Source organism: Topomyia yanbarensis, chromosome 3, assembly GCF_030247195.1.
Source record: "Topomyia yanbarensis strain Yona2022 chromosome 3, ASM3024719v1, whole genome shotgun sequence".
Classification (NCBI taxonomy): domain Eukaryota; kingdom Metazoa; phylum Arthropoda; class Insecta; order Diptera; family Culicidae; genus Topomyia; species Topomyia yanbarensis.
In genome coordinates this window covers 143,478,671-143,497,791 of record NC_080672.1, presented here as the reverse complement: position 1 = coordinate 143,497,791, position 19,121 = coordinate 143,478,671, and the positions used below count along the sequence as shown (strand labels likewise).

The window sequence follows — 19,121 nt, the reverse complement described above, 5'->3', positions numbered from 1 at the left end:
TGATTTGCTCATCGTCCATATATATGAGAATCGACCACATGTTACAAGCTATTATGCAAAACGACTGGTTTCCCGAGCAAACGAAAAGTCCATAATTCTTTCATGCTCATGGTCCAAATTCACCCCCACTGCGTGTTGTTTTGATAGTGTTTGGAATGGGTGAAACCCATGAAAACACCATCAGCATGGTCCGGAAGGTTCCTCCGATAAACTATATTCTGGTGTATTTTTGGCTTTTTAAGACCATTTTATGGTGTTTTGATGGTTGTGAAATTTGGTTCGGATCATATTCATGCTATTTTTATGGGGTTGTGTGGCGTTTGAACCCATGAGAATTTGCTAGGGTTCGCCTAGGATAATTTGTTGAACGGTATTAGCACTGAATGCCTGATATGGTAGAGCTCGATAAAGGCGACTTCCGTAAGCATAATCTCCATTTTCACCTTCAGCAAATGTTTCACATCACGAATGTGCGGTTTTATGCGAAAAGACCGGAAGTCAATAGCCTCCGTATAAGGCTGGAGCACCATCTCTTGCTTCTTGCTTCACTCATCTCGACAGATCGCCATAGCAAGAATCAAAGTAACAGTTTCCTTTGTTCTTTCGGCAAGAATGAAAGTAACAGCTTCTTTTGTTCTTTGTAACTATTTTTGTCACACTTAGCATACTGAGTAGGTATCGAGGCCGATGTCTTTGGTGGTTCGAAATAACAAACCTCCTCAACATTCTTTCAATATTTTGTTCAAACCAAACAAGATACAAATTTGTTAAGAGTCACCGAAAAACATGTTTCAAATTTATTTTTGAAATGTTCCAAAAAAAACAATCACCAGTGTTTAGGACTATGTATTTTTACTGTTGCTATCGATTACGAATACATACCATCTTTGTAGAATTTGCGAAGTGCACCCCCAATCCCCATATCGAAAACAAAGACATAGTCCTACGTCAAAAAATCGATTTTGAAAAAAATCGCATTGACATCGCCCATTTCTACGCTAGATATGTTTAGCAAATGACATCAACATGACCCGTTGAGCCACGTGGATAATCACAATTGCGTATATTTCTCGTATATTATTGTATTTCAGTCAGTTCTAATATAGGATAGACGAGCCCTTATTCATCTCATTATTCAGAATGTCACACTATTTCGATTGTAACTTGGCTTACAGTAATTGGATTACGCTTAAATAGGTATCAGCATACTCGTTTCGTTCTTAATAATCAGTAACATAAAAAATCTGTTTTGGAACATGTAAAATACTCGCGTTTGAGCGATGTGAAAAGTTGAGTACAACACACCCTTAATCATCCTACCATTTGACCTAATGCGTTGAATAGAGAGAGAGAGAGAGAGAGAGAGAGAGAGAGAGAGAGAGAGAGAGAGAGAGAGCAGACACTGCTCTAACTAATGAATTCAAATGGGTGTGATGAATACAGGAGTTAAGATGAATTAGGGCACAGTAACCCTATAAGCATACGATGTGTGAACTTCGCAGCCTCCCGTGGAATGGTAATCCGAAGCACCTTCTTCCCTCGCAAAGATATCCACAAAGTCACCTGGAGATCACCGGACCAAGTAACAAAAAATCAAATCGACCACGTTCTAATCGACGGTAGATTCTTCTCGGACATCACAAACGTCCGCACTTATCGCAGTGCGAATATAGATTCGGACCACCACCTGGTTGCAGTATGCTTACGCTCAAAACTTTCGACAGTGCATAGCTCTCGTCGAAGTCGAACGCTGCGGCTAAACATCGAGCGGCTACAAGATGGCAGAGTGGCTCAAGAATACGCGCAGCAGCTGGAAGTGGCACTACCAACGGAAGAGCAGCTAGGCGCAGTTGCCCTTGAAGATGGCTGGAGAGATATTCGATCCGCCATAGGTAGCACCGCAGCCACTGCACTAGGTACGGTGGGCCCGGATCGAAGAAGCGACTGGTACGACGGCGAATGCGAGCAGTTAGTCGAAGAGAAGAATGCAGCATGGGCGAGAATGCTGCAACACCGCACGAGGGCGAACGAGGCGCGATATAAACAGGCACGGAACAGGTAGAACTCGGTTTTCCGGACCAAAAAGCGCCAGCAGGAAGACCGAGATCGCGAAGCGATGGAGCAGCTGTACCGCGCTAAAGACACACGGAAATTCTACGAGAAGTTGAACCGCTCGCGCAGGGGCCACGTACCACAGGCCGACATGTGCAGAGATACAAACGGGAATCTTCTCACGGACCAGTGTGAGGTGATCCAGAGGTGGCGGCAGCACTACGAAGAACACCTGAACGGCGATGCAGCAGAAGACGAGGATGGCACGGTAACGCACCTGGGAGCACGCGTGGAAGACATTACACTACCGGCTCCGGATCTCCAAGAAATCCAGGAGGAGATCAGCCGGCTCAAAAATAATAAAGCCGCTGGGGTTGACCAAATACCAAGCGAGTTACTAAAACACGGTGGCGAGCCACTGGCTAAAGCGCTGCACTGGGTGATTACCAAGATTTGGGAGGAGGAGATTTTACCGGAGGAGTGGATGGAAGGTGTCGTGTGTCCTATCTACAAAAAGGGCGACAAGCTGGATTGCTGTAATTACCGAGCAATCACCCTGCTGAACGCCGCCTACAAGGTACTCTCCCAAATACTATGCCGTCGACTATCACCAATTGCAAGAGAGTTCGTGGGGCAGTACCAGGCGGGTTTCATGAGCGAACGATCTACCACGGACCAGGTGTTCGCTCTTCGTCAAGTACTGCAGAAATGCCGCGAGTACAATGTGCCCACACATCATTTGTTCATCGACTTCAAAGCCGCATACGACACTATCGATCGAGATCAGCTATGGCGGATTATGCACGAGTACGGATTCCCGGACAAACTGACGCGATTAGTGAAGGCGACGATGGATCGGGTGATGAGCGTAGTACGTGTCTCAGGGACGCTCTCGAGTCCCTTCGAATCACGCAGAGGGTTACGGCAAGGTGATGGTCTCTCGTGTCTGTTATTCAACATCGCGCTGGAAGGTGTAATAAGAAGAGCAGGGATCGACACGAGTGGTACGATTTTCACAAAGTCCGTTCAGCTACTTGGCTTCGCCGATGACGTTGATATTATTACACGAAACTTTGAGAAGATGGAGGAAGCCTACATCAGACTGAAAAGAGAAGCCAAGCGCGTCGCCTTGCCATCAACACGTCGAAGACAAAGTACATGATAGGAAGAGGTTCACGAGAAGAGAATGAGAACCGCCCGCTTCGAGTTTGCATCGGTGGCGACGAAATCGAGGTGGTTGAAGAGTTCGTGTACTTGGGCTCACTGGTGACCGCCGACAATGATACCAGCAGAGAGATTCGTAGACGCATCTTGGCAGGAAATCGTGCTTACTTTGGCCTCCACAAGACACTTCGGTCGAACAGAGTTCGCCGTCGTACGAAGTTGACCATCTACAAGACGCTGATTAGACCGGTAGTTCTCTACGGGCACGAGACCTGGACCATGCTCGTGGAGGACCAACGCGCACTTGGTGTCTTCGAACGGAAAGTGCTGCGTACCATCTACGGTGGAGTGCAGATGGAAGACAGCTGTTGGGGGAGCCGCCCATCTGTCATACCGCGAAAATCGGACGACTACGGTGGGCCGGGCACGTAGCCAGAATGTCGGACAATAGCCCGGTGAAAACGGTTCTCAATTGCAATCCGACCGGTACAAGAAGACGCGGCGCGCAGCGAGCACGATGGATCGACCAGGTGGAAGACGATTTGCGGACCCTTCGCAGACTGCGTGGCTGGCGACGCGCGGCCATGGACCGAGTGGAATGGAGGAATCTTTTGTATACGGCACAGGCCACTTCGGCCTTAATCTGTTAATAAATAAATAAATAAACCCTATAAGCATTGTTGTGACCTTGCCAAAAAGCGATCCACAGAAATCGCTCTTCATCTTGACCCGCGGATTCTCTCTTCTTTGAAAGAGCTAATTGATTTTCTCTGATTTTCTTTGTTGATTTCCGGTGACAAACAACGGTTTCAGATAAGTCCGCAGAGACACTGCAGCCTTATATATGAATTAAATGAATGAAATAAATGAAATGAATATAAGGAATATGACAATTTTATTTAAACAAATGGAAAAATGAGTCAAATACATCTAATAATATGAATTAAATATTCTAATGTAATGAAATGATTATGAAAAAATTTAAATAAATTATGAGAATCAATCAAATGAATAAAATAAATAGAAATGATGGCAAATCGAATGTGACAGGATGTAACTGGTAACAGAAAAGTTAGTAATCAAAGTTCTCCTAGAAAAACAAATTTAATAAATTTTAATTTTGACATGGGGAATAGGAATATGAAGGAAAAGGGGTCTGAGAAAATATTCGAAAGCAAAATGTTTTAACCTATTTTCTAAAAAAAAATTTCTTGCGTTGGATTGACAGATCGCAAATTAAAAGCCTATAATAAAATCAAAATATTCTGAACACTTTTTACGTGGGAGATGCGTACCGCATGAAAACACATGACTTTGAACATTTGCATGGGAAACCTCGTTACTTTTAAAATTTTCATAAAAACTGCATAGCATGGACATTAGGGTGGGACAAAAAATAGATTCCATCTCTGAGCAACTTTTTAGGTACCATTTGGGTCCTAGAACAACTGTGTAAATTCTTAGCTCGATCGGTGAAACTATATTTTTGCGCCCACTGTTTAAAGTTTACATGGGATTTTGTATGGGAAAGTTAACTTTTACAAAATAATTCCTCCAGGAGTCGCCCATTACTTCCTAAAAATAAATCGTTATGTGGTTTGTATAGAAAATTTAACAAAGAAAAAAAGTCTCGAAAACCACGAAACGATCTGACGCTTGAGAAAAAAGTTATTAAGCTGAAACCGAATATTGCTCTGACGATTGATAAAATATTCATTTTTTCTAGCACCACTGCTGTTGGTTGTCTAATTACACGCAATTTTGTTTTAATCCTCTCTTAACGTATCAAAATCGTTTATCTATACTATTTGGCCACTTCGCAAGGTTTTGAGGGATAAATTGAGGCCTCTTTTGTACATAATAAGAGAAAGTTAAAATTTTTGTATATAATAAAACCGTCAGAAGCAGTGATGCTATGAAAAGTGAAATTTTCATCAATCTTCAGGGCATCAATTGGTTTTTGCTTAATAATTTTTTCCACTAGCATCAGATCGTTTTGCAGTCTTCTAAACGTTGTTTCCTTGACAAATTTTCTATAAAAATCAGACATCTGTTTATTTTTAGGAGATAACGGGCGACTCTTGGAAGAATTAATTTGCAAAAGACAATTTTCCCATATAAAATCCCATGTAAACTTTAAACCGTGGGCGCAAAAATATAGTTTCACCGATCGAGCTAAAAATTTGCAGAGTTGTTCTGGGAGCTAAATGGGACCCAAAAAGTTACTCGGAGCGAAATTTTATTTTTTTTCATAGAACCATGTCCCACTCTAATGGACATTCGACATAAAAAAACTGAAGAACTTTAAAAATCCGCATCAACTGGCGAAATCTGCAGAAAACATCGAATATCTAGTGAAATGCGCATAAACTCGCATAAACATGTCGTTTAAAAATCGCATGAAAAATGACTTTAATGCATTCCTAAGTTGGTCCTCAATAGTGCAAGGACTGGGAATACTATTTTGATTCGCAAATCTTACCGAAAATAATGAGAGTTGAGTTTTTCGCTTTGGATTCTCCTCATCAATAACTGGCCCTGGCTTGGACGGTAAATCCAGAATGTCACACACATTGTGTGAACGCCCACACAACTGGTTGATCGTAAGTAATGTCATGGAAAGCAAACATAGACATTCTGGTTTGCTGCCGAGAATGTGAAACCGTGTTCTTAACTTTAGCTTGAGTAACAAACGTCTGGCACTATGCAAACGTTTTCCCCAATCGCCTAATTTGAATTAAACCGAATTCGTACATGATTGCACCGAAATTTAAAATTATATTGATTGCATATTACGTTTAGATTTTATGCGATTGGATAACTTTTCCCAAGTGAGAAAAGTAATCGAACCCGACCATAGTTTTAGTCTGTATGTACATTCGCCGTCGCGACATCCCAGTAAAGCTAACCATGTTGCCTGTATTCGTGGAAGCTTCATTCATTCTTTACTTATGTTGCAGTAGTAGCGGTAATACTCAGCAGCATATTTGGCCTGCTGCTGCTGCTGCGCCTTTGCATTTATGTTTCCACGGGCGCACTCTCACCTCTCTGTGTCTTTCTCTCTCTCTTCGATTATTTTGTTCGTCGTTATGTGTGAACTGACTTCACTGACTGCCTGCCTGATCGGGTGGATGGTTGATAGTCGATGGTTAAATTCTCTCGGCAGCTCACTACCACTACTGTCGATCGCTAGTGAGTTAGTGAGTCGAATCGTGGCCGAGAGGTTCTACGCTGCGACTGTCTGGGTTTTAAATCCAGTCCGCCTTGAACCTCTGAAGGGATGATATCGTGTTCGTCGGTTAGTGCGCGCGTGTGTTATTCTCCTTGAGGAAGTACAGCCAATTTTTTGTTGGGGTGGAAGAAACAGTCTGGTTTGGATCTCACCGAAATTGCGATCAATGAAAACCAAGAAAAACATGGTGTAAGAGTTGTGTTCTATTCCGTGTGCTTATTTATGTGTAGAATAAAAGTAACGCTCTCTGTGTGTCTTCTATATTGTGCAGGAAGACTGATTAGAAGTTAGAACATCGATAATGATTAAATCCGCGCCCTCTTCCAAAGCTAACAGTAAGGGGGGATTGGTCTGATGTGTGTACACACGACTTGAAGCAAACGCCAATGTGTGGGGGTGATTGAAGTGTCGGGGGCCAAAGCTTCCTGCGATAGAAATTTTCATTTCAAGTGAAGCGCGTGTGTGTATGTGTGTGTATTTTATGCTGCTGCCCTCGTCTGCAACATATCAGCCTCTCCATGGCTATTATATAAGCGAGAAAGAAGAGCATAAGTAGGGTTTGTTTCGAAGGGGTTCGGGTAGGAGCACAACGGTTGCGGGGTGTTCCCTGAGGGAAAACATCATCAACGGTGCGCGCGAGAGCAAGCTTAGAAGAAGACAGTGTGCGTATGACGTGCGCGGTGTGGCAGGCCTGTCTGTGAAGCAATCGCCAGAGAGGGAACGTAGGACGCGAAGGGCGCCAGTCAGTGCCCGGGCTTTCGGGAGTATTGGTGTGCGGGATATCGGTACTGCTTTTGCTTCCCTTGACAAGGGGCTCGCGTGTGTCCCGTTGTGCGTTCGTGTGGTCGGTGTACCAGGAAGCATACGTGTGCGCGCGCGTCCGACCGCGTGCTTGTGTACGTGTGCCAGCCAGAAGAGGAGTCCAGGAAAAGAAGAAGCACCCCGAGAGGGAAGAAAATTTCATGCTGGTTCAGGCGAGCATTAAAAATATGTTTTTCCATCGCGGAGAGGTTTCGGGCCATACAGGCAGATTTTAATGGTTTCTGGGAAAAATTTCCGCGAAAAGTGTGTTGCTTTTGGATTTACACTTCCGGCGGGTCCGGTTCGATTTTCAACGGAAGTAAGTCGCGAGTGTAGAGTGTGAGATTAGAGGAAAGTGCCATTTCCGGAGAGTAGAAAAAGTGAAAAGGATAGCTCACACAGGCAGCCACTAGGATTACCGAGAAAATTTTCAATCTGTGCGTGAAAACTGAATTTATCAACATTTTGTGCGTGTGTTCCCTGCCCTCGAGGACTGACTAAAATATCCACATCCCCACCGACGTTTGTCAACTATGGATTATCACCAAAAGCTGTAGAACGGAGACCTCGCATCGATCTCATCTAACCGAAGGTAATTATCCTGCCTGTGTTCCCATTCAGTGAAAATCCCGACGAACAGACAAACAATAACTGTGGGTTGTGAACGGCACACCGTTTCTGTCACGAACGGGTCTTGAAAACTAATATAAAATGTCGAACATGCGGACATTTTCTCTTGTGGTTCCTATGCTGCTGAGCATCATCGTCATCATCATCATCGCCATCGGCAGGCACCATCATCATCCAGCAGAGCCAAAGTCCCGACCGACGACGGTGCAAAGGCAAACCATCTATCGGGTCGTGGAAGAACCCCGCAGAGCGAATGCCCACTACCCCATAGGAGAGAGTGAGATAGGGAAAGAGCGATGGTCGAAAGAACGGCCAACGAATAACCAACAGCAATAACAATAATAACAACAAAGATGCCTTCCTCTAACACAGAATATATTACACTCCGTAGTACCTTCCTATCCGTACCTGCATAGTAGGCAATGACGGATGGTTTCTGGTTCTGCTGTTACCGCTGCTACCGACGCTGATGATAATGATGATGAGGATGGTGGTTCGGCAGAAAACCTTTCTTCGGCGAAAAAGGAGGTTTAGCCGCGAGTTTTGGCGGTCCCGCTCGATCGTTCCGAAATCAAGATATGTATGTGTTTAAAAGGATTGCATTTTTTAATTGTGCTTAGAAAAATCTGATTCAATTCAGGAGTGGTAAAAGTCCCAGAACGAAAATTTTGCCAGTAAAAAGTTTATCCTCTTTGATGATTAATTGTAGCATCAGTCAAGGAGCAGGTGCGATCAACTAATTGTGGAATTGAATACTTTCGTTTTAAAGAAATTGAAATGAAAAGTGCCCTGCACAAAAAATCAGTAGGCCTAACTTACAGGAATCGTTTTTGTCATCGGTGGACGATAAAAGTTTTTATGTTGTGTTAGTTTATTCGATTTTATGTCAAAGCTTTCTAGTCGTCCAGCTCAGTGTACAAGACTGCTAAGAATTTTAACACGGAGAATTTAAAATAAAAACAATTTAACTGAAAGAAAACTGACCGGTCCTATTCATCGAAATCTATTTCTAATTAAACATACTAGTCGGAGTATATGTTATAATTCACAAGTTGAGAAGAATGGTAATATCATAAATTAATACAGGATCTTCCAGCGCTCTTCTAAATCGTATGGTTCCAGACTCTACTTTTGTGCACCAATTAAAATGTTGCCATGATATATCGAGAACACTTCGCAATTTTACTATGTATCTAAAAGTGTACCATTTGTGCAGTCTTTCACGATTATGATAAGCTCCTCTTAACAATCCTAGTCCTCTTTCCTGAATTTCAAATGACTGTGTTTTAGTTAATAAACTTAGGGTTTCCTCATTTTTAACTTTAAAACGGTAAGGTGTTTCTGAGGCTCGGTGGGTTGCACTTCTAGAGTTTTAATGAAATTGTTAATAGAAATAGAAACGATCGAGCGGTATCGGGATTCTCCCGCTGAAAAAAAAGACGAAAAAGAGGCTTTCAATTTCACTGGCCCTTTTAGTTAACCTTTTTTAAAGTTAATTGTTTTCATTCTGTTTGGTTATTGCACCCTGAGACCGTCGGATTCAGCAATACTTCGATTTAAATCTTTACTTCGTAATACAGTGAAGACATCATCCACCCGATTTTATCAGCTTTTTGACCAGATTTCGTCAGCCTTATATGAAAATTGATAGTTTGTAGCTTGATGGGCTCTAGCAGACGAACCCAGTTGATTTCGAGTTAATCTTTTCTTGAGCATATTTTTTTTTAATTTTGCGCTGTCAAACCCGCGTAAGGGAAATTTAATCTAAATAATCAGAAAAGGTTGTAAGGCTAACCCTAGAAGAATATTTTAAAAGTTTCGGTTTTTTAAAAAGAAAGAAAATATTAATCCCGACTTTGTCAATGTCCCCGTTTTATCAGGCTAAAATTCACAAAGGGGCTGATAAAAATGGGTCTTTACTGTATCTAAATACTTAAGAAGTTCATTAAATTTATTAAGAAATTGTTAATATCAAGAATTCAATTCTGCATTCCTAATAATTTCCGAATTCAAAATCCTGGAAAAAAATTAAAATAGGACGTAAGTAGCATTGAGAGCCTCTCTTTGTTTACTTTCTCTTTCGATTATTATGACGTCACTATAATACTTTGCGCTAATTTCGCAGTACATATGGAAAGCCGATGGTTTTTATAAAAATATTATGCAAAGAGTTGAGTGCTAAATGTTGAAACGACCGAGTGTAAACAGAAGAGAAAGACCCCAAAGAAAATCTCTCATATCACTGAAGTCCTATTCTAAATTTTTTCTAGATTTTTTCATCGTCACTACAATCTCCTTGCGGAATTTTTGATATTGCGTGGAGAATTCATCCTGGTCGGGGCTCAAACATCCTTAAATTTCACAGATTCCAAAAAAAAAAAAAAATTAAGCGCAAAAGATTGAAAAGTGCGCAACTGACAGTAAATCTCCAGAAGCATCTTGAAAAAATGTAGTGTGAAATCTATATTACCAATCACTTCGAAATTTTGCACAAAATTCCCTAAGTAATTACAAGATATTTTTTCCGAATAGAATTATTCTTACACTTGCATGCACAATATATCTAAGGATATAAAATGGGGTGGAAAACTATTTCCCTCCACCACCATACGGAAAAAAATGTTACCAAAATAGTGTGTAAAGTGCCATGAAATCTGGAACAATCACGTTTTTTCGTTACAAAAACAGGACCATAAACAAAAATCGTGTGTTTTATAATTATGTTCAATTTCCTTCCAGTAACGTTTACGTATGGTTTTCTTAGTGGAAATATTTTTGTTTTGTGAACGTCAGTCACGGCTTTCGCCATGCCATTACCCAAACGATTTTCTGTATGTGAACTAGTTCACAACTTCATGGACATGTTTCATAAAACTAGAGGTTGACGTGTTATTTTATTCATAGATTTAGGAACATTATTCAGAGTCCGAATATACGTCGTGAACTAATTGATAATGATTCCCGATAAATTCATGTCTGACGATGCGTGCCCGTGAAATAGTGCACAAAATCAAAAAATATTCTTCATGCGTTCGTGAACTGGTTTATGAATCCTAGTAAATGATTCACGATCTATCTTGAGTGTTTGTGATATTTAAAAGATATCACTAACCATTTTCAATTTCATGCAATTCTGCACGTGGTCATGAAATTTCACGTGAATTATTTCACAAAATTTGGGATTTTTTTATGAAATATCATATAGTTATGTCCAGCTGCTTGCGACTAATACTAGATACGGGCAGCAGATTTAAAAAAAACTATTAGAACCTCGAACATTGTTATTCATTTGATAAGGTTCATTGTGATGTCGGGACAGAAAACGAAAACTTCGCTGAGCACCAAAAATATATTATAGAACCATAAATCGTGCTCGTGATATAGTTAACAAAATAAGATACCGCGAATCAGTCACATCCAGTTCATATTGCTACGTTACTCCGAGTAAAAAATACGATAGGAATTGAAAAATAGCTTATAACGATAAGACAAAGAGGTATTACAGATATCCTGATAAAATTTCTAATATCATAAACATGACTTACATTATTCCACGTGCCAAATTCGAAAGTGAGCTTAAGAATATATCACGACAACGCGCATATCAATTACGAAAATTGTCACCTAGATCCTGAAATCCTGAACATAAATCGCACCACTCGTGAGCAACACATCAAGATCCTGCTATCATGAACACAAATCACTCTACTAGCGACTAAAATGTCACGATAACTACCGACCAAAAAAATCTGATAGTAACCTTATGAATTCAATATCGCAGTAACGTGTGAGAAATTATGAAAATCGCATCAAAGAACATGAAATTATAAACACCGTTTAAATGTCGGTTCTTTTTTTATTTGATATACTTTACACGACCCAAGTGTTTCCTCGAATCATGAACAAGAATTATTCCAAAGACTGTCCAGGGATCAATCACAGTAACATTGTAATGTAACGCCATGTATATTTTTGGCACCAACTATCTAATTCAAATATTATTGTTAACAGAACATAAACTGGCGAAAGGAAACGTACCAAATAGTCTTGAAACTAAATGAGAAGTAAACAACAAACGGAGTGAACAACTAAAAACTATCGATTGTATTTGTGACGCGAAGACGAAAAAATTTTGAGCGGCCCTAAATGAATGTGAACTTAACTAAAAACCTTACTTTGTATGACGGACATACTACTAATATCACACGTTCATCGTGTATTATTGTTCTAACTACTAGAAACGCAGGAAGACTAATAGTAAAAGATACAAATGATGACGGGAACGAAAAAAGGGGTTCCTTCTTATAACATAAAAGCAAAATACCAATGGATTCTTGGTTTTTGCGACCGGATGTCATACGGTCTCTAGGCTGGCTTTGTCCAGAGTACTACTATAGATAAGAGACGTATAGGTTCGATTTGAATTGTGTATAAATATCCGCTACAGGAATAAATCAGACCTGTTTGGCAAACGTTTGTAGGTGGCGCAGTGATCGACGCAATGTAGTTGGAGTGCAGTTGTCAAACACGCGTAGCAAACAGTTGGGTAAATGGCAGTAGTGAAACACGGGTTTCGAATGTTAATCAATTTAAAAGTTTACACAGATTCTGTTAAGAAATTTTGTTCTAGTCAATATGTCTGTTATCTGTGGTGTTACCAATGTCTTAGTGGTCACCAGTTTCTTCCTTGCAGGATTTTGCTAGCACTCCGATTCAATTGCGGAATCGTTTTCAGGATGCTGGAGGTAAGCATTTAAGAGTTCTGGTGGAATCATCATGTTTTGCTCAGGATTCCGACGGAATCGTGTTTCTAACCTACTACTGCCATATATAGAAACATTTCGATCGGAACTCTAGCGGAATTCTACTCAGAAATTTGATGAAATCTCGCTCAGGATTCTAACGCTAACCAGTCAAAATTATGCTGGATAGATCACGTCAAAGTATTGAACAGAATTCCATTAAAGTCGTGATCGGAATCTTTAGAAGATTTCTTGGATGTTTTTTTTTATCACAACTCTGAGTACAATTCCGTTAACATGAGTAAAACTCCATTAGAATTTGGAACAATGTTTCCCCTAGAATTAAGAACAAGATATGGACAGAGTATTAAACAAAACGCTCCTTGGAAGAGTTCCGTCCGAATCATAAAAAGGTTTCGTATAGAATCATGAGAAGCATGATTCTATACGACTATCAGACTCCAGAGAAGGGCGGTCATTTGAACAAATACCACCAGAATTCTAGCCTTCACCTGCTAAATTGTAATTCTCACTCATTCACATCAGAAGCACGTCTAACTTTTCCCGGAAATTTTTAATTTCTACAAATCGTCGCTGTTGTGCTATCTTATGACAAACGCCATTTTGGGGTGAACTGAGTTAGATATGCCACATTACTTGTCTAAAAAATCTCTACAAAGTGGCGTTTACAGAATTTTGACATTCTGCTTGGTTACTGAGATATAGCGAGAAACGTGCTGAGAAATTTTCATTTTTTTGCTTCAAATGACTGTGTCTGGGAATTGGCTCAAATTATCTTGATGTATAAGATGTTTTTATATGTGAAACTATCTGAGAAACACAATGGCATAATCATTTTAAAAACAAAAAATGCAAGAATTGTGAGAAAAATGCAATTTAAGTTTTAAACTGGAAATATAGCATACTTGGCAACACTGTATGCAAAAATAATTATTTTTTCTAGATTCCCTGTCTCATTTCCTTCAAAATGCATCTCACCGATTGTGTATAGTCCAAATGAAGCCAAAGATATGAATAAAAGTTTATAATTGATGATTTTTTTCTATGCAAAATTTTCCATGCACGATTATGACACGCCATACAAATTTTGTCATCAATACACACCTATGACACGTGTGAGTGCGACTTTTGTTTACATTTATAGTAAAAACTCGCAACATAGTCAACCGATCTACGTAATATTTAAGAGATTAATACAGGACAGATAGCAGCATCTATTGAATTCTTGGAATTGTTTACACTATTTATAAGTTTCAAGATATTCAATCTCAAACTTTAAAAATCGTTTTTCTCGAAATGTGCAAAATGGCGCTTGTCATAAGATAGCACAACAGCGACGAAATAGCGTGAGAACAATTTTTCTGATAAAATTCAACTTTTCTCACCGGTGGAAGGGATTTTTTTATTCTCGTGAAAATAAACTGAATGGTTACAATATTCTCTTCGTTATCAAGAAAACCGAAAACAAAGTGGGATAGACTTGTTTTGGCATATTTTTATTTAGCGCTAGCAAGTTGGTGAGCGCAGAAGGGATACCGTAAGATACTCATTAGCTCTGGCAGATTTATTTAACTAGAGAAATTGTGTAAGTAATAGTGAACATGTGCGCTTTTTTGTCGAAGGGGTAAATTATCCGTACTCCTTTACTCATATGAGTAATAAATGCAATGCCTAATTTGCAGTACCCATCAAAATCTTGAGGAGGATTCTTTTCGAATGTTTAGAAAGATGCTTTCTTATTCTTGTAAGAGTACCTTACTTGTCAAATAAGATCTCAGATTGATATTAAATTAAATTCATGGTTTCCTTTTGTGGAGAAAATTTAGATTAGGACGTAAGCTTCTCTTTGTTTACTTTCTCTTTTGATTATTACAATGTCACTATAACACTTTGTACTATTTTTCCAGTACATATCAAAAACCGCCGGTTTTTACTAGAATATTATGCAAAGAGGTGAGTAGTAAATGTTGAATTGACCGAGCAATGAACAGAAGAGAAAGCCCCCAAAAGAATCTTTTGTTGTTACTTACGACCTAATCTAAATTTTCTCCAGAGTTAATCATTCGTACACATCAGTAGCAGGTATACACAGTAAAGGATCCAACATTGCAGAGATGCCAGATTTACAGACATGTCTGCAAATTTGCCGACTCTTAATTTTAGCTGCAGATTTTTTCGATGACGCAGATGTTTGCAGATTTTTTTATTTGATTGCAGATATTTACAGATTTTTGAATATAAAGGCTTTTGGTTACACTAGCTTTCCTGACATTTTTTGTTCTTCCAAGACTAAAATTATTATTGCAGACATTTGAAAAAAGTATCTGGCATCTCTGCAACATTGTTTATTCAGTCTAAAAACGACATAGAATATGCTCGCAAATGATAAAAACTACTTGTTGGGATTAAGTGAGAAGGATGAAGTTTGGATGGTTAGTCTATATTGAGTATGACTGAAGAAACGGAACCTTTGCCGAAATGACCAAAATAGAACAAACCATATCTGCAGTATCGAAAGTACTTAAATTATGACTACATATAGAAGCAACATACCGGAAAATTCTCTATCTCTAGATAGTTCTCGAGGAGTATTGCAACCGGAATGCGACAAATTGCGAAGGCAATCAGCCTGAGAAATGAAGATTTGAACCAGAATTGATGTTTGGAAAAGGTTTTGGTTATAAATCATATGCAATACATATAAGATTTTGTTCAATAGAAAGGTTAGAATAATGATTTTGTTAGGTAAATGTAGCTAAATATATAGATTGTTTGATACATTTTCGGTAGCTAACATTTAGAGTTCAAACGTCAATAAAAATGCATGGAAAACGGATAACTCGCACAACAACAATTATTCTGAAGATTGTCTTATTTGATATTGTATAATAAAATAAACGAGGAAGGTGTTTTATATGAAGTAGGTACATCATTTGAAATGGCTAACACGATATTTCAGATTAATCAACCGTATGCGAAATTATAGTTCCAGCTAGAACTAAAATTTTGTATTAGATTTTAATGTTATGAAGATCGTATGTTAGTTTCAAAAGTGGTTGACTGCTTTTAGAAAGATTTTCCATATTTTTCTCTATTTTGCACTTTATTTGACCTATATGATATTATTTGTTGTATCTTTGTTCCGTTACCATTTCGTTTTTATACGAAAAGATATATTTTTGATACAGTGCGGCAAGGAGCTATTGGCTTTATCAGTAAGATTTATTATTTCTTCGTGTGTAAAGAATCTAAAATAATGATCTTTTTTCTCTGAGTCGATTCCTCTTTCCATCAGGAGCTCCCAACTCGATCAAGTCTGGTTACCGGACAAACGACTTTGAAATTTGCGTGCGATTTCTGGATAATCTATATAGATAAAACCCATCTATTCACATTTTCGCCATTGGGTAGCGCTCATCAACAAAATACAAGAAAAATTTGTCATAGATTACTAATTGTCTAATTGTCTAACGGTTGAAATGTTGTTGATTGTTAGTACAACATTTCAGATATTTAGTTTGCTAAGGTACTTATACAAATGACAGGTTATATTTTTCTCCTGAAGATGATGCCAACAAGCATCGAAGCGTAGGGTAATCTGAAACTAGATTTTTTTCAAAGAATGAGGAAGCCGCTAGAACATTTTCATTGGCGATTAACACACCCTACCAGTCGAACTCTAGACTTACAATTTATTTTCTGACACTAAATTCTAGTGATATTCAAATGATCAGAGTGCCACCTAGAAGCAAGGGCCTTAGTCAGATAGCTAAACTGGATCGACTGGTTATATGAGCGAAGAAGTCCATTTGGTTCAAACATATTTTTGACCCGTAAATCTGAGCATTGTTATAGCAATTTCAAATTACTTTTGAATCATTAATAAATTGAGTTGATGTCGAATATCGTACAAGATTTCCGGAGCAAATCCGATTGAGAAAAATATCCATACACATTGTGCTAAAGCTATTTTTGCAAAAATGAGCGGCATTATTTGACACACACGGATATTTTACAATCTAGCCGATTCGATTCAATTTTTACCCCAGGACTGTTGTTAAGGGATCTCGTTTTATATGAAACAAGCGAAAAGGATCGAAAACTTTGTAAAATCCTTCAAGTTGTCGAACTTAAAATTTATTCCGAGCCCATTAACAAAAGCCAATTTTCGACGAAGATAAACTTCGTATTCCGAATCAAGCCACCCTTGGAAACAGATAGAGATTGACCAGAAACTAGGCGAAAATTAATTACCCTTCGCAAATCACTAGGCACCCACCCGGAGGCATTCGGGAGGATACCATACACAAATCAAGCCTCCGTGTTCGTCTGTAAGTGGTAATTTAATACCCTCTTATTATTTATCTAGATTTGGAGTCCTCGCCCGTGTCGCGGCCACTCGATGCTTCTTGATGCCTTTGTAGTCCCCTCTAGTTGATTGTGAACGAGCAGTCAACATCCGCAAACCCGCGTTCGGTCTGCACCGCACGAACAGTGGGCCAGACTCGTGTAATTTTCAGCAACATAAAGACATGTCATTATTTTATTTACGATTTTTCAATCGTGGATTTAAATTTGTTGTACTCCTACTTCTCGTCACTCGGTTTGCTCACTGTGAATATTAGAGTAAGACCGTTTGACCTGTAGAATCCCACTGTTCTATTGGTGATGGGATGGTTTGACTTGATCCAACTTTCCTGGCACACAGATTTTTTCTTTATATTACTTTTCTCGATTTCAGAGGGTGAACCCCACTGGCAACGATAGCGCGTGGGGGTGTGAGAAGATCGATTTGATGAAGCTAGCCTCTTCAGCTGTGCCGCCGCATATTCAAGCAGATGTTAGATTCGTATCATTCGGCGGGGTCCGCGTTGTTTGGGTGCGATATGAACTCTTCATTCGTTTCGGTTTGTGAAGGGGGGTTAATTTTCTGGCTTATAATTGCACTCATTTGTTTTCGCCTTCTCCGGGGACCATTTGCGGAGGTGTGTTCCGTTGTCCTGGCCGGTTCTCGAAGACTGTCGGTGTCGTACGGTGCTGGATCTTCGAAATTATTTCAACTGTTAGGATAAAACTTATGCCGGTTCTTTCACAGTGAGCTATTTACTGTAGTTTAGTTCGCAAGTTATAGAACCTTTACATTAATTCGACCCCTACACCAAATAATACAACACTCGCCGATTGTGTTCAAAAAATTTAAAAATATACATTTCTCTCTACGCTTTCCTTTTCATCTGAGACACTTGTCACCTGTGAGAACGGTGGACTCAATTTTTTTTACGTCTTAATTTATATAATCATAAGTGGTTATTACAAAACGGAAAAAATTCCCCCCAACCCTTTGCTATCAACAGTCCATTAAAATTGTGTGAAATTTAAGTGAAATGTGTTCCGAATGTACGATAATTACAATTATTACCCCTTCGTCCAGTAGTCGTCGGCGTCGGAGGTTATAAATATTAATAACATCCCATCAACTGCCACTTCACCGAGACGCAGTAAATTTAATTATTTACAACAACTTTCTGTCCTTTTTGCTACTTTTCTCCCGTTTACTTCTCCTGTCTTCCTTTGGTTGCCCTGGAAGCTGAACGCGGGACTACCGAGGAAGGTCGCGCGAGATAGCTTTAATAATGATAATTTACAATTATTTTCGATTGACGCCTGGCCTCTGCCTATCCCCATTCGAGCCCTCTTATTCCACAGGTTCTGAGCTTTGCATCTGTTGTATTATCGCAACTACGGACCGTTTACTCTCCACCGCCAGAGGCGGTTCACCGAGCTTGCATAGCATCCTTGACACGGACGGGGGCACACACCCTATCTAGGGTGGTTCTTGATTAATGGAATTGCCATTCTTTACGCTGGTGATGATAATATAAATGAAACTATTTCGATTGATGAAAATCTTTGAGCAGGACTCGTTGAAAATAAACAAAAATCTCATCTTATTATTTTCAATATGCAAACGAAATAAAATCAAATTGTCGAAGGTAGTTTCAATAAAAGTCTAAAAAATGTTAGCTACATTCGAAACTATTGGTCAACTTTCGAAAGAAAGGAAATCTCTTCTTATTGAACGTGAAGTCCGAAGAAAGCATATGATTCAATAAAATAACACGTTTCGACTCAAGAAGATTCACCTAGGTTCAAAAATTATTGTTTAAGCAGCCCCCCGCAGCAGGTTCCACGTGGACCTTTTACTGTACTTGAAAATGTGCGGTAATTTTATTGTACATCCAAGTTGATAAAATTTTATTAAGGTGCTCCACACGTGGATGCAGGAAAACAGTTCCTAACATCTATTAAAGAACAAAAAAATACAAGCAAACGTTTTTTTATAGCTTTTATACTAAAATACTGTATTTTTTGAATTTGATAAAAAAATCTTTATTTCAAAACGTTACAAATTTTTATATCAATTAAACAAATATGCAGTAGTATCGGCGAATGTCTAAGCCAGGTTCCAGAAGAACGAT

At 39.2% G+C, this 19,121-nt stretch overlaps 1 protein-coding gene across 4 annotated transcripts in view; it reads left to right on the top strand.

Moving 5' to 3' along the window:
- Positions 1-6,485: 6,485 nt before the first annotated feature.
- The window catches only part of LOC131692830 (zinc finger protein jing homolog), a 252,302-nt gene continuing 239,666 nt past the window's right edge, over positions 6,486-19,121 (top strand). For all 4 annotated transcript variants that reach the window (XM_058980140.1, XM_058980134.1, XM_058980139.1 and 1 more), the window contains exon 1: positions 6,486-7,841. The gene's annotated coding sequence lies outside the window, so the exon portion shown is untranslated. The remainder of the gene's footprint in view (positions 7,842-19,121) is intronic.